Source organism: Crocodylus siamensis, chromosome 7 (genome assembly GCF_052110815.1).
Source record: "Crocodylus siamensis isolate JL-2025a chromosome 7, ASM5211081v1, whole genome shotgun sequence".
NCBI classification, from domain to species: domain Eukaryota; kingdom Metazoa; phylum Chordata; order Crocodylia; family Crocodylidae; genus Crocodylus; species Crocodylus siamensis.
In genome coordinates, this window is record NC_143401.1 from 21,977,907 (window position 1) to 21,993,156 (window position 15,250).

Sequence of the window (15,250 nt, forward strand, 5' to 3'; positions counted from 1 at the left end):
TTGCAAGAGCTAATGCGGGCATTAAAAATGTAACAGGTTGCTGGGGGAAAGCAGAGTAGGTGAGAAACATGTTGTAGCTGTAACTTGAGTGTAAGTGGTCTGTGTGCATTCATGAATGATGGCTGACCTCCCCGCTTGTAGGGCACAGATGTGGGTGTCCATCATGACGACAGGCTCTGAACTTATGCTACCAGAGGCTCCTGGGAAAATGATCTACCGTGCTTGTCTCCAATTATAGTTCCAACACTCTGCAATATAAGGCAGTGGGAAGCGCTGCTAGAATGAGGAACCATTTGGAAACTGCTGGGTTTATAGCCACCAAGATCCCTCTGCCGGGGCTGTGACCTTCTTTGATAAGAGGCAAGTGTCTGCAGCTTGTAAAGAAAACATGCCTTCAAATACCTTTCTACTTTTAAAAACTCCCCAGTGCCTGCACAGCCACACAAGTCAAGCATATGAAGTGGCTGCCTCTACTGTACTTGTACTGTATATACATATGTTGCTATACATACAGACATGCAGGCACTGTGAGCTAATGCTTAAATCAGGGAGCTGGGAATCAGCACTGTTGGCTTCTATTTCTGGAGCTACCAAAGACTAGCCACGTGATCATAGCAGGCTACTTAATGAGCACCAAATGAAAATTGTTTGCCATTAACTGTGTATTGCCTCAGTTTCCCCATCTGTAAATTAAAACTTGTAATAGTTCACAAGGGAGTTGTGAGGATTAGTTCATTTGAAATGGAAAATGCTTCAAAATCTTTGGAGGAATTATGATACTTCTTCCTCTGAGGAAAGGTGTATATGAGGGCAAATATTAATAATATCAATAATTTTGTTATTAATGAGAAATCGCAGGGGTTTGGTTAATGTTGCCCAAGCATAGCTTGGTTTTTCCTTTTCATTTACTGTTTCTAAAACAAAGAACCGATTGCTTCCTCTATTATTTTTTAACACAGTGGATGAAAGTGATGTATTGCTATCTTTTAAAAGAAAATTAAAACTTTAACTCTGAGGTATATGTAATAAAATGGCACTTCAATTCTCTAGTGTGCCATGTAGCTTCTTCTGTTAATTTATTCTTTTCTTTTCTTTTCTTTTCTTTTCTTTTCATGCTTTATGTAATGTTCACAATGTATTAATGTAGCAATATATTTGACCACAAAAACCTGCCTTTTAGTGTTGTTGGGACTGTAAATTAAAACACTAATGGAAGGAAATTCAGAGTTAAAGGTGAACTGACAAGCTTCCTTTTAGAAAATTAAAAGGACAGATACACAAAAACATTGAGGGTATCATTTCCAAATGTTCTAAGGGCCAGATCCATAAAAAAACATTTAGGCAGATATAGTCTCTTGAAATTCCTCAATATCTTTTTGGATTAGGCCCTAAATGTTTTAGGAACCTGAATCTAACAACAAGGCAATGGGACAGCATCTCTTAAGTCTTAAGTCACTTAATGTGGGACCTCTGTTCCTGAGTCTCTTAAATTTCTTTAAAAATATTATTCTTAATGTCTTATAGCCTGATCCAAAACCTATTTAGAAGCAACTGCAAGACTCATTTTAATTTGGCAAACTCTAAATGGATCCCTTTGTTCCCACTTCTGCAAACACTTACAGGCCTGTCCTAACCCTGCAAATACTTATGCACGTTCTTACATGTATGCATGGGGGCAGTCCCACAGAAGTCAATGTAGTGAGTTCTATACCAAGTGGTGCTTGCAAGACCAGGGCCTAAAATCATTAATGCCAGACTGTGTGGTAGCCATTATGGTCACAATCCTGCAAATATGTCACAAAACCAGCAGTCAGGGTGTTCCCAGAGCCCCAGGTTTCTCCCCACCGTTCTACTGTTTCTACTGCTTCTCAGAGAACAGCCTACAGTTTTCCCCTTTCCATATCTCATCCCCACAATCCTTAGTTCTACCTGCGTTCATACCTGACTACAGAGCTGCAATAGGGAAACCTTTTGCCAGCACCAAAGTCTTTGCCCTTGGGTTGTGAAAAATTATGGGCCCCTTTCTCCAAAGAAGAGGAAAGCTTGAGTTCTCAGATGCTCTGAAATCAAACTTTACCATGGACAACCAGTAGGGCAACGGAATAGCAAAGTATTTATTGCTGTATTTTCTTGAATGCAATGTATACCTTCCCCACCAAAAAACTGGGATGTATATTAGATCCATAGGGAAGCTGATTTCCTGACTGGGATAAAAGAACCCTGCTCTGATTCTTGTTCCACAGTACAGCAGCTCTTGCGCTGCTGTTCAGGTAGCTGAGGGAGTCAGTTGACTTACTGGCTCATTGTTCTTCACTCCAGAGGTGTAAATGATCATCTCTCCTTTTTCATAGTCTTGATGTTCTACTAATCAAGATAACCTTTCTTATGGCAATTTTTCTGTCTGCTAGCTGCTTCTGATCTCTCTCCTCCCATTTCACTGCCTTGGAGACTACAACTCTCTTTACAAGCAGCTAGGGTTTCAATTTTCATTAAGTAGGACACAGAGAGTAAGTCAGCTGAAGATTAGGCTCTGTGACTATATTTCCGGAAAAATCTTTTTTTCATTATTCTGCCTTTCATAAATAAGAGGTGTATTATACTCCAGGGTACGTTTCATGCAAGAAAATCTGGTATATAGAAGAAATGAACCATGCACAAGAAAGTGACCACAGAATTTGAAGGCAAGCACAAAAATAAAACTAGTAAAGTTCTCGCCCTCCTGTCTGACTGCAACATGGTCCTTCGGAGAATTCTGTCAGTGTTTTCTGAGTATTTGCTGACTACCGGCTCTGACAGCTGGGCACCAGGAAACATCACAAGGTGTGGTGAATTCCAAAGACAACTTCCCAACCATCACCTCCTAAATGCCTTCAAGACAGCCCTCTCTCCTCTCTCCCCCTCCCCACACCCATTTATTACCATTCTATTTCCCAGGGAGCAAGTCTTTAGAGCACTGCCTCCTGCCTAGGGAATATGGACTTCCCCCGGGAGTGTTGTTGTTCTTGTGTGAAACTAATACTTCTCATTCCAAGCTGAACAATATTTTGGGTATTCACCCCCGAACCTAGTTGCCTCCCTGTTTTGATAGCCCTTTCTTCAAGGTGCCTGGGAGTCTGGGTTTCTCTGACAATTGCTCTTGTCATTATTAAGCAGTTGGCCATTGACAGCTAAGAAGTTCACCTCCCCTATGTTTACTAGGTATGCCTCTTCAAACAGGCAAATAATCATTAGTTAGAGAGAACCACATTTGTCAGCAGGTCAGCCTTTTGATTAAGATAGGTCACAAAATTGCTACAATACATACATACAGAATAACATGATCCATATAGCAATAAAAGTAATAAAAATGAATACAGCGTATCATTTGTTTTTGAAAAGAGATTAAACATAAAGTTAGATCAAACATAGGACAAATACCTCTCCATGGTACATGCTGAACCCAAAACTCATTCCTGGCTTTGGAGTGGCTTCATGACAACAGGTTCACTTTCCTCACGTGAGCAGTTCTGCTGAAATGAAGATGACAGTCCATCTGAAGACAGTTACACACATACTTAAGTTTTTTAGAACTACTTCAGAGTCCAGACTTTCATTGACTTCACTGGGTTCTGGATCGGTCTCTGTGCATGTGGATTTTTAAATCTGTTAGAAAACTGAAGGAAAATGTTCTTTAACCTACCAAAACTAAAGTGGTGGGTTTTGTGTAGTCCTCAAGTATAGCTAATGATAACAGGAGTGTTTGGGGCAGGGAACTGTTTCTTCTGTGGCTTTAGGGAGGTTAGTGCTATATCAAGTCTACTGGGTATACATCCAGGAGATTATGTGGAAATAACATCAGAAGGGGAAGACCTTTCAGACAGGGTGCCCTAAAGTGTATTTCTGTGTTGTGTTTGAGGGGTGCCCGATATGCTGTTAATTGGGCATTGCATGTGGGCCTGGAACTCACTGTCCCAATCTACATGAGCAGGAATATGTGACCATGCCATTGTGTCCCCACTGCAGGCAGGGTCCAAGCTAAAGCAGTTGGACCACAAGGGGTTTGGAGGATGGTGGGTCCTTTCCCTCTGCAGTAGTCCCAGGCCTAGGCCCAAGTGGAGAGTTTTCATAGATTTCATAGACATTAGGGGCTGAAAGAGACCTCACAAGATCATCCAGTCATCCCTCCCTGCCATAAGCAGGAAGTCTGCTAGGATCAAGTGATCCCAGCAAGATATGCATCCAAATGCCTTTCGAATTAGTCCAGAGTGGGTGCTTGCACACCTCTGGGGGGAATCTGTTCCAGACCCTGGACACTTGACTGTAAAGAAGTTTTTCCTTATGTCTACTGTAAATCAGCCTTCCAGAAGTTTACAGCCATTAGATCTTGTTATCTGTTGGGGTGCCCCGGTGAACAACTGTTCCTCCAGATCCTGGTGCACCCCCTTATATACTTATAGGCAGCCACCAAGTTCCCACCCCGTGCCTTCTCTTCTCCAGGCTGAAGAGTCCCATGTCTCTCAGCTTCTCCTCAAAAGGCTTGCTCTCTTGGCCTTTGATCATGCAGGTGGCTCTCCTTTGGACTCTCTCAAGCTTTGCTTGAGCTTGTACAGCTGTACCTGTTCAGAACATCAGCAGCCTGGAGGAAAGCCTTTCAGTTCAACGTGAAGCCTGCTGCTTCTGCCTTTCTAGGCTTGTTCCATATTTAGCTGCACTACGTGCTGGGGAGATGCATGTAGGAAGATGAGTGTTGATCCAACCTCCTGAATGAATTAGCTCCTCACACCCTTTCTGTGCAGCTGGTGAGTTGTGAAATATACAGATACAATACTCCCGATATAGTCCTGCCTCACACCTTCTTCCCGCTCTTGGAGCGGGAATCTCAAGCCTATAACAGGTTGGAATGCTGCTTCCTTCTTCCATCTCTGCGCATGTACAGTTTCGGGCTGTGCAAAATTTTGCCACCAGTTTTCTTTCAACAGTGTTTTGACTTGTTTCGAGGTCAAAACAGCAAAATCAAAACAAAACAGATATCATTGAAACAGCCTCAAAACAAAATGAGACAAGTCGAAACTTTTCGCTGTTTCTACACTGTTTTGACATTTCGCCCATAGGCTATAATGGGGAAGGTTGAAACAACTCATAGCTTGGTCTTTCTGGACTGATTTGGATGACTCTTTCAGGAATGGTAGCCCCTTCTGAGGGCATGACGCCTGCCACGTTTCAAGGAGATTGGTGCAGGGAGTTCACCTGCACCCCAAAACGTTGAAAGCAAAACTCCTGTCACGTGTATGTGTTAAGCCACAGCAGGGTCAAAACTGCAAGGATGATAGCCCCTGCTAAGGCCACAAAGCCTGACAAGTTTCAAGGAAATAGGTGCAGGGGTTTGGGGGAAACTGTACCTCAAGCTGCAGATAAGCAACATTTGTGACATGGGTGACACTGTGTGTGTTAAGGCACAGCAGGGTGAAAGCTGCAAGCCTGCTAGCCCCTGCTGCGGCCACAAAGCCTGCCAGCTGTCAAGGAGATGGGTGCAGGGGGGTTCTGGGGCCTGGAATAACTGTTTCAAAGCCATATCTCCTAAGACTTAGGCTCCAGTCGCTCATAGATTCATAGACTGTAAGGCCAGAAGGGACCTCGGAAGTTCATCAGGTTTAGCCCCCTGCACCAAGCAGGAAAGACAACTGCGGTCAGGTGACCACAGCAAGGTGACTGTCTAGTCTCCTCTTGAAGATTTCCAGGGTAGGTGATCGCACCACCGCTGGAGGGAGCTTATTCCAGTCTGGACACTGTAGTTGTGAAGTAGTTTTTCCTAATGTTGAGCCTGAAATGAGCCTGAAACAATCTTCCAGGAGTTTGTGACCATTATTTCTAGTTTTCCCCAAGGGTGCCCTGGTGAACTGTTGTTCACCGAGCCCTAGATGTACGCTTCTGATGTAGTGGTAAGCTGCTACCAAGTCCTCTCTCAGCCTTCTCTTTTTCAGGCTGAAGAGTCCCAGGTCCCTCAGCCTTTCCTCATATGGCTTGCCATGCAAGTCTCTGATCATATGGGTAGCCCCTCTCTGGACTCTTTCAAGCTTTACAACATCCTTGTTAAAGTACAGAGCCAAGAAAGGGATGCAGTACTCCAGCTGTGGTCTCACCAATGCTGAGTAGAGTCAACTAGAGCAGGAGAATCACTTCTTTGCAATGGTTTTGCTGGAGATGCATCAATTGATGCATGCATGCCACAGTATTGCTGGCCCTGCTGGCTACAGCACTGTGCTACCGTCCCATGTTCATACTGTGGTCGATTATTACCCCCAGGTCTGTGGTGGCAAGTGATGGGGGTCTTCAGTCCTGCTGCCTGATGAGAGGCAGCAGTTGCACAAGCACCCATGTCACGAGTTTTGCCTGTCAGCAGCTAGGGGTGCAGGGCCCCAGAACCCCCCCTGCACCAATCTCCTTAACAGCTGGCAGGCATCATGGCCTCAGCAGGGGCTAGCAGGCCTGCAGTTTTCACCCGCCTCTGCCCCAAGACAGACACAGTCCCACAAGCACCCATGGCATGAGTTTTGCCTGTCAGCAGTTAGGGATGCAGGCCCCAGAACCCAGAACCCCTGCACCTATCTCCTTGACAGCTGGCAGGCTTAGTGATCTCAGCCGGGGCTAGCATACCTGCAGTTTTGACCTCACTGTTGCTTAACATATATACGTGACACAAGTTTTGCTTTTGAGACTTTGGGGTGCCATTTCATCGAACCCCCTGCACCTAACTTCTTGAAATTTGTTAGACCTCATGCCCTCAGAAGGGGCTATCAGTCCTGCAAGTTTCATCCAATTCAGACCAGAAATGACAAAGCTATAGGATGTTTCGACCTTCACCGTTATATCCTATGCGCAAAATGTCGAAACAGGGTCGAAGTGGCAAAACTGTTTCGATGGGATGGAACAGAACAGCTGTTTGAAATCAAAACAAAATGTGAAAGGGAGCGCTGCCATTTCTCACAGCCCTAATGTACATCTCTGCATGTACATCTCTGCACTGGATACTCAGCTTCAGGCCTGGCTGCAACACAAAAAACTGTTGGCCTCCCAAAGGCTTCAACCACACAGGTCCCAGGATGGCATGCAGAATAAAGTATTGCCATTTTGTATTTTACACCCCGTTACACTGATTTGCTGCTTCTTCCTGACAGGGGTGCAATCCCCACCTAACAGGTTGGCCAGTGCGACACTGGGGTCCTATCTTCCCAGGCAGAGCTGGTGGGCAAACAGCTTATCACAAGAGGTACCCATGTGTCCCCATAACAATCTCTGTGCCTGGACAAGCTATGCTGAGGGTTTCAGAGTGATGTCATGTACATGAGCCTCATGAGTATGTCAGTCACTTTCTATATGCTAGACAATGCAACCCTCCTCTGTGGGGAAATGTGGAAAGCTGTTGGTGTCTCCAACAAGAATCATCTTTTCCAGAATACTTCATCAGTATTGATAGTACACAATGCGTCTCTCAGTGCATAAGCCTTTCTCCTCTGCTGAGCAGTCCAAGATAAGGTGCATGACCCTACCTATCCCTGCTTCTTTCCTGAAGATTTATGAGAACTGGTATTGTTATCTGCCCCAGCTCAGCTAATGCAAGTGAAAGATGTCCCTGATACAACCTTTCTCCCTAGTACTGTGCAAGGGAAGATCTCAGCCTGAAACTAGCAGATCTAGTTTATCTTTCCATTCATAGTACTTGAACAAAAGCAGGAGGTTTGGAAATGTGCTGAGGTTGGTAGATGAAAATCACTGAAACAGTAAGAGTTTGTGCTAGATTTGAGAAAAACTAAACTGTGTCTGGAAGTTAGGAGCCTACAACTGCTTCCCAACAACTAATCTCTGCTTTAGGGAATAGAAGTTCCATAAAAGGCCCAGCTTCACTTTATGATGTTCCTTTCCAACCCTGGAGGGTATTGCGTGGGGTTTAGCTTGAACAAAGCTGAGAACAGAGGCTGAGACCAGGGTCAGAATTGCTTGGACAGCTTTGGGACCAGTCTTCCATTTCCCCAAGGAATGAGCCTCATATTGGCAGCAGCAGTGCAAGCTTCCTTCTTCATTCTCAAATGTATTTAATATGGTAGGATCTTTGAGGAAGGTGAAGGGTGGGAGTGATGACAAGGGGATAAGAATTCATCCTCAATGGTCTGTTCAGTTCTTGACTTCCCTGTTTAGATTATGAGGTGATGCCAGTTGATGGGGATCACAGCAATCAACAAGTATTCTGGGAACACACCAGTCTCATTTAACTTAATTCATTTTATAGGAGTTTGGGTGATTCTACATCAGGTGGCAATATCTTCTATCACTGAGAACCTGTAGATAATTGAAGTCATAATCTAGAGGCAGAAGACTCTTTAGAGTCTTTCTAGATACTTAGGCCATCCATTTCCCCAAGTAAAAGCTCTTGTTTTACTGTATTATGGCAAAAGTTTAAATGAATTTGCCCTGGGAGTGAATTCCTGGGAGAAAATAATGGCTGAAAGTCTATCTGATTCCTGGAGTATAGTTGTGAAATAATTTACAGACCTGATTGAGATTGAGCAACAGACTTGCAGCTGTAAGTGCCCCTTATGACTTGGAGAGGTTACTCAGTTGCAGTGTTTATGGACTGCTATCTATTACAGGATTAGTCAAAGATGCTTTAATTAGCAGCATTTTTCAGGTGCCAAATGTTGATGACCAGCCTAGGATCATAGAAAGACCATTTAAGTCTTTCTGGTTAAACTGTCACAAAGTGCACCAATCGTGGCAGTGCTTACCTGTCAGCCAAAAACACTAACACCCTGCACAGCTAGCAGAATAGGTCACCAAACCATTTCTCAGCCAGTGCCAGCAAATGAGCAGGCTGGAGGAACTTGCATCACTGTTGTTGGATTTGTTCTGAGGAAGCACTGGGCATGATTCTGGATTCTGGCCAACTTGCTGGGTCAACGGTCACAAAGGAGCCCTTCTTCTTCTTTTGTATGGTATCATCTATCAACTTTCAACTTCAAAGGAGTTATAACACAAAACCAGTCATCAGGGAATATTTCTGGCATGGCTGAGTCCTCCGTGAGATATGGAACTGTGGGATACTCCTGCAAAAGCCCCAGTGCCGTGGAACTCTGGCGAACTGTTAGGCAAGGCAACAAAGTCCAGAAATGATGGGCTGCTGTACTATCCCATGGGATTTTTCACATGGAGCCTAAGATGAGGTAGCCCTTGAGGTTATAGCATGATCTTCTCCAGTTCCCCTGAACCCAGAAGCTGGGAGGTGCAAAGGTAGAGCACACCAGCCTTGCTTCACCTCTGCCTCCCCAGTTCTAGTGCTCAGCTCACCTACCGCCTCCTTGGCTATCAAATAAACAATGAAAGGGGGAAAAAAATAACGGTCTTATTTAATGGCACCTGTTGTTTTAAGAGGATGTAATATTTGCTTATCACTCTTTGTCAGCGACACTGGCTTTAGTTGAAAGGCCTCTTAGACACCTAATTATGTAGGAGGTGGAGTTGTATTTTTGTGCAGTAACACTGACAATAAACTGGGAGATGGTTGGCAGGGCATGGAGTGGAGGTGGAAAACTTACATAACAGTACTCAGGAATAGTCTTACCCATCACTGCTCACACTCACAGAGTAAACCCATCCACATGGACAGTATTTGCCCACATGCCCCTTCTAACTAGACTCTGCTAGGGACAGTCTTAGCTAAGACAGACTTTTCTCTGTAATAGCGATCAGATACACGTCTATTTGGTTCATCTTTTTAAGTGTTGTACAACTTCCTTCCAATGAGCTTCTGGTAATAGTAAGATATAAACTGCTTTGTTGATGTGAACATTTCGAACCTATAAGCAATTTAATCTTTTATGCTTAATAGTTAAATCTTGCTGTGTAGAAGTGGCCAATGATTGACACTGTGCCTGGAAAAGCAATAACTAGCAGCAAAGACAAAAGGTTTCATTACCTGTGATTATACAGCATAAAGTTAGAGCAGGTGAATGTGGAGCATGTCAGTTCACCAGAGATTTCATGTGCAGGCAAAATGTGTGGGGTATTTCATTTAGACTTGGGCAGGCAACTGAAATTCAGGTTCAGACAGTAGTCCCTCCTGCCTGCATTACTTATGCTAGTGATCCTCAATCAGAGTGCCTTGAGATCATTTCAAGGGTGCCGTGGGGTGCCACACAATGTTACCATTGTTAGGTGTACAAACATGGCAGGAACAAATAGGAATCTATAGTGTTAAAAACATTCTGACCTATTGTGGTCTTTCTAAGTTCTTTGCAACAGAAGAACTATTACATTTTTTTCTGTAGAGAAAAAACAAGAAACTAAAAGCTGTCATTTTCCGAGGAGTGCCTCAAGTCTGGTAAGAAGAACCTTGAATCTAAAAAGGTTGAGAACCGCTGTTTTATGCATTTTGCATAAAAAAATCAGAAATAATATGGAAACATAGACCAGAACGCATAACTTTCCCTTGCCTTTGCTGAGTGCCCTAACTGAAGTCAGGTTCTCTTCTAGTTCCATTACTCTTGCATTTAATCTCCTCTCCCCTGCCCATTCTATGGTCCTATGTGGTTTGGACAGTCCTGAGAGGTAGATCATATGGATTTGTATCCCCTCAAACTGAGGGTCTATAACCCATGTCTTCCATGCTGTGAGTGCTCTAACCCCTAGGCGCTTATTTAAAATGTGAGTTCTTTTTGCTGTTTTTGAATGGAAGTGACTATGGCTGCTGTGGTTTTTTTGCTGAATTCACTGTAGTTGGTGTATGCTAGGCATACTTCAATGTTTCTAAGGTACTTAGGCACTGTTCCACCTGGTTTCTGAATCTTAGGAGATGCTTAGGCAGAAACTAAGCAGTTGGTGAAGAAAAAGGGTATCTAGGGAGCTTTCAGGTCAAGCAGGGATGGCCACAGTGATTCCAGGGTGCCTCTAGGGTTTGTTTGTTTTAGGTGTGCAAGAATTATTTTGGAAATGGCCTATTGTTTCTGTTCATACTCATCTGCCTAGTTCTTAAACAAAGTTAGCTAGCCACAGATGAAATTTTTAAAGGGAAGGTAGGCTCCTGATCCCCATCAAATTCAAAAGGATTTTGGTGCCTAATTCCCTCAGGATCTTTTGAAGAACCCAATCAATTTTATTAATACAGAGCCTGATCTTATAAATTTGTAATTATTCCAGTAATCATTTTTGACCTGAGTAGTTCCAGTGGAGTCAACAGGCCCGCAGAATGTAGAAGCAGGCAATGGCTGCTTGGCAAACTCCCTCTTTGCATTTCATTCTTGCTGTACATTTTGTAAAGTCATCTTTTCCCACCTTATCTTCCTCATTTTCCTTTCTTTTATAAGAAATCATCCTCCATGTTTCATCTACTGCTGAGTTTCAGTTTTTTCCTAGTGATTGAATTGATCTGCTTGCTTTTGCGTAGGTCTCATACAAAGGATTTCATCACAACCATGTCACCCACAACTAACTGCCCTTAAATTCAAATACTGAAACTAGAGTCTCTCCTCCTGAGGCAGGTTCTTCGCTGTGGTTCCCCTGTTCCTATAGAATGACATTATCATCTATTTATAAAACCCCAGAGTTTACCCAAAAGTGACTCTTTGGATGAAACATACCAGCTGATGAAAGAGTGCCTAGAAACAGCGGCTGGCAGTTTAGAGCAGAAGGTATCCCCTTGTAACTGAAGATGGGATTACTGTCAGCAAAAAGTAATTGCACAACTTATTACTTAGCTGTGTATATAGTATTAGGTACTAGTATGGTGGGTTTGTTATTTCCTCATATACAGCACACATCTTCCCCACCCCCGCTCCAAATCAGCTGCCCAAGATAGGTATGTGCATTAAGCAGGGAAGCTGTTTTTTTTCACTGGAAAAAGAGCACTCATGGAGACACTATACATGCCATGCAGCTGTTAAGAAGGGGCAACTTGTCTGGCTCAGCAAGCAGAAATATTGAGTTAACCCTCTCACTGCCATACCAATTAGCTGAGCATGCTAGCTTGTGACTGAAATAGCAAGTGAGCTCCTGATCTTATCTTAATGAGGCTTGTGGTATGGAAATAACACTTTATTTACAGGAACTTATATACAGAACTACATACAGGAAAGAACAAAGTCTTGCTACTGCCCTTGCAAAGTTCTAGGGCATAACCTTGTGTAACATAGTAAGTCCTCATGGAAAAAAGAATGCCCAGAAAGTGTGGCAAAAGGAGGAGGAGCTGCACTTATATAGAGGAGCCATATGATTGCTCAGCGCTCCAGAATGAAACTGGAGATAGGCCTGTTGAAAATCTCTGGGTTAAGGTTAGAGGGAAGAGCAATAAGGATGGACTACTAGACCAAGAGGAAGTGTTGGATATGGCGGTCTTCAAACAGCTAGAAGTTTCCCAGTCACAAGGCCCGGTTCTCATGAGAGACTTCAATCACTCTGACATTTGCTGGGAGGCCAATACAGCAGTGCACAGTAAATCCAGGAAGTTTTTGAAGAGTTTTGGGAACAAATTCCTTCTGCAAGTGCTGTGCTCTTCTTGACTTGCTAGCCACAAACAGGGATGAATTGGTGGGGAATGTAGTAGTAGTGCATGAAAACTTGGTCAGCAGTGTCCACGAGATGACTGAGTTCAGGATCCTGTGGAAAGGAAAGATGGAAAACAACAGGGTAAGGACCCTTGACTTCAGAAAAGCAGACTTCAGTTCACTCAGGGAACTCATGGGCAGGATCCCCTGGGAAGCCAGTCTGAGGGAGAGAGGAGTCCAGAACAGCTGACAATACTTCAAGGAAGCCTTACTGAGAGTGCAGGAACAAACCATCCCAATGTGCAGGAAAACTAGCAAGTATGGCAGAAGACTGGCTTGGCTTAGCAGGGAACTCTTCAGTAAACTAAGTTACAAAAAGGAATCTTATAAGAAGTGGAAACTTGGACAAATAACTAGGGAGAAGTACAAAAGAATAGCTCAGGCATGCAGGGATGAAGTCAGGAAAGCTAAAGCGCAATTGGAGTTGCAGCCAACAAGGGATGTTAAGGGTAACCAAAAGGGTTTCTACAAGTATGTCTGTAGCAAGAGGAGGAGCAGGGAAAGTGTGGGTCCCTTACTGAATGGGGGAGGCAACCTTATGACAGAGAATGGAGAAAAAGCTGAAGTGCTCAATGTCTTCTTTGCCTCAGTCTTCACAGGCAAGGTCAACTCCCAGACTACTGAACCAGGCAGCACAGTTTGGGGAAGAGGTGAGCAGCCAACAGTGGTGAAAGAACAGGTTAGGGACTATTTAGAAACTCCATCTAAGAGTGCTGAACAAACTATAGCCAAAATCATTGCAGGACCGCTGGCGAAACTTTTCAAGAATTCATGGTGCTCAGAAAAGGTCCCAGAAGAGAGCCATTGCTGTGCCTATCTTCAAGAAGGGGAGGAGAGAGGACCCAGGGAACTACAGGCTAATCAGCCTGACCTCAAACTCAAGAAAAATCCTCAAAAATGTCTCAAGGAGTCCATAAGTCATAAGCTAGTAGAAGGCAAAATTCTGAACAACAGCCAACACAGTTTTGTCATGGGTAAGTCATGTCTGACTAACCTTATCTCCTTCTATAATCAGGTTACTCACCACCTGGATAAGGGAGATGAGGTTGATGCCATTTACTTTGAAGTTAGGAAGGCTAACTTCATGGGAATGGGATTTGGTGTCCCATTAGGCTCTCAAGGTAAAACTAGGGGATTATGGGCTCAATGATTCAACAGTCATATGGGTGGGAAACTGGCTGTGGGGTCAGACCCAGAAAATACTAACAGATGGATCTGTGTTGACCTGGAGGAAGGTAGCCACTAGGGAGCCCCAGGGTTCGGTACTTGGACCAGTGCTTTTCAATATCTTCATCAATGATCTGGATGTGGGGGTGAAAAGTGCACTGGCAAAGTTTGCTGAGGACACTAAGCTCTGGGGAAGTGCAGCCACGCATCAGGGTAGACTGACGATGCAGGTGGACCTAGATAGATTAGTTAGTTGGACGGACCAGAACCAGATGCTGTTCAACATTGAGAAGTATAAAGTGCTCCATCTGGGGAGGAAAAATCTGCAACAAATGTACAGGCTTAGTGGTGCTACTCTAGCAAGCACCACATCCAAAAAGGGACATGGGGGTCATAACTGACCATAAAATGAATATGAACCACTAGTGTGATGCTACAGTTAGCAGAGCAAACAATATGCTGGCATGCATCGACTGATGCATCTCATTCTCCTGCTGTACTCGGCATTGGTGAGGCCGCAGCTGGAGTACTGGATCCAGTTCTAGGTGCTGCATTTCAAGAAGGATGTGGAGAAGCTTGAGAGAGTCCAGATAAGAGCTGTTCTTTTGATTAGAGGCCTGAAGAGCAAGCCATACAAGAAGAGGCTGACAGATATGGGACTGTTCGGCCTAGAAAAGAGAAGACTTTGGGGGGGGGATTTGGTGGCAGCTTACAAATATATCAGGGGAGAGCATCATGGGCTAGGCAAACAACTTTTCACCAGAGTGTGCCAGGGAAAAACCAGGAGCAATCATCAGAAACTCCTAGAAGAAGGTTTCAGACTAGATATAAGGAAAAACTTCTTCACAGTTCATGTGACCAGACTCTGGAATAGACTCTCAGCAGGGGTGGTGCAGGCACCTACCCTGGAGATCTTCAAAAGGAGACTGGACTCACACCTTGCTGGGGTATTTGACCCCACCAGTCTTTCCTGAGAGCAGGGGGACTGGACCTGATGATCTCATGAGGTCCCTTCCAGCCCTAAACTTCTGTGAATGTGTGAAAAGCTGGACAAATACAAGTCATGGATGACACCAAATTACGGGGGAGTGCCGATACGCTGAAGGACAGGCTGAGAATATAGACAGACCCAGACAGGCTTGCAAGGTCGGTGGATCAGTGTTAAACCTGATAATGTTTAACACTGAGAAATGCTCCATCAGGTAAAAATAATCTGTAACATACTTACAGGTTCCATGGTGCTACACTTGATAGCACCACAACTGAAAGAGACCTGAGAGTCGTGATAGATCACAGAATGAACAGGAGCCCCCAAAGTGATGCTGTAGCCAGCAAAGTGAATTAGACACTGGCATGCATCTATCAATGCATCTCAAACAAGACTAAAAATGTCAGTCATCCTCCTGCTCTACTTAGCTTTGGTGAGGCTGCAGCTGGAGTACTGCATCCAGTTCTGGGTGCTACACTTCAAGAAGGATGTCGAGAAGCTTGAGAGAGTTCAAAGGAGGTCTACG

General features: G+C 44.2%; 1 protein-coding gene across 1 annotated transcript in view; it reads left to right on the plus strand.

The window, feature by feature from the left end:
• Nucleotides 1-257: 257 nt before the first annotated feature.
• C7H10orf71 (chromosome 7 C10orf71 homolog) overlaps nucleotides 258-15,250 on the plus strand; it is a 67,015-nt gene continuing 52,022 nt past the window's right edge. The window contains exon 1 of the mRNA XM_090057857.1: nucleotides 258-360. The gene's annotated coding sequence lies outside the window, so the exon portion shown is untranslated. The remainder of the gene's footprint in view (nucleotides 361-15,250) is intronic.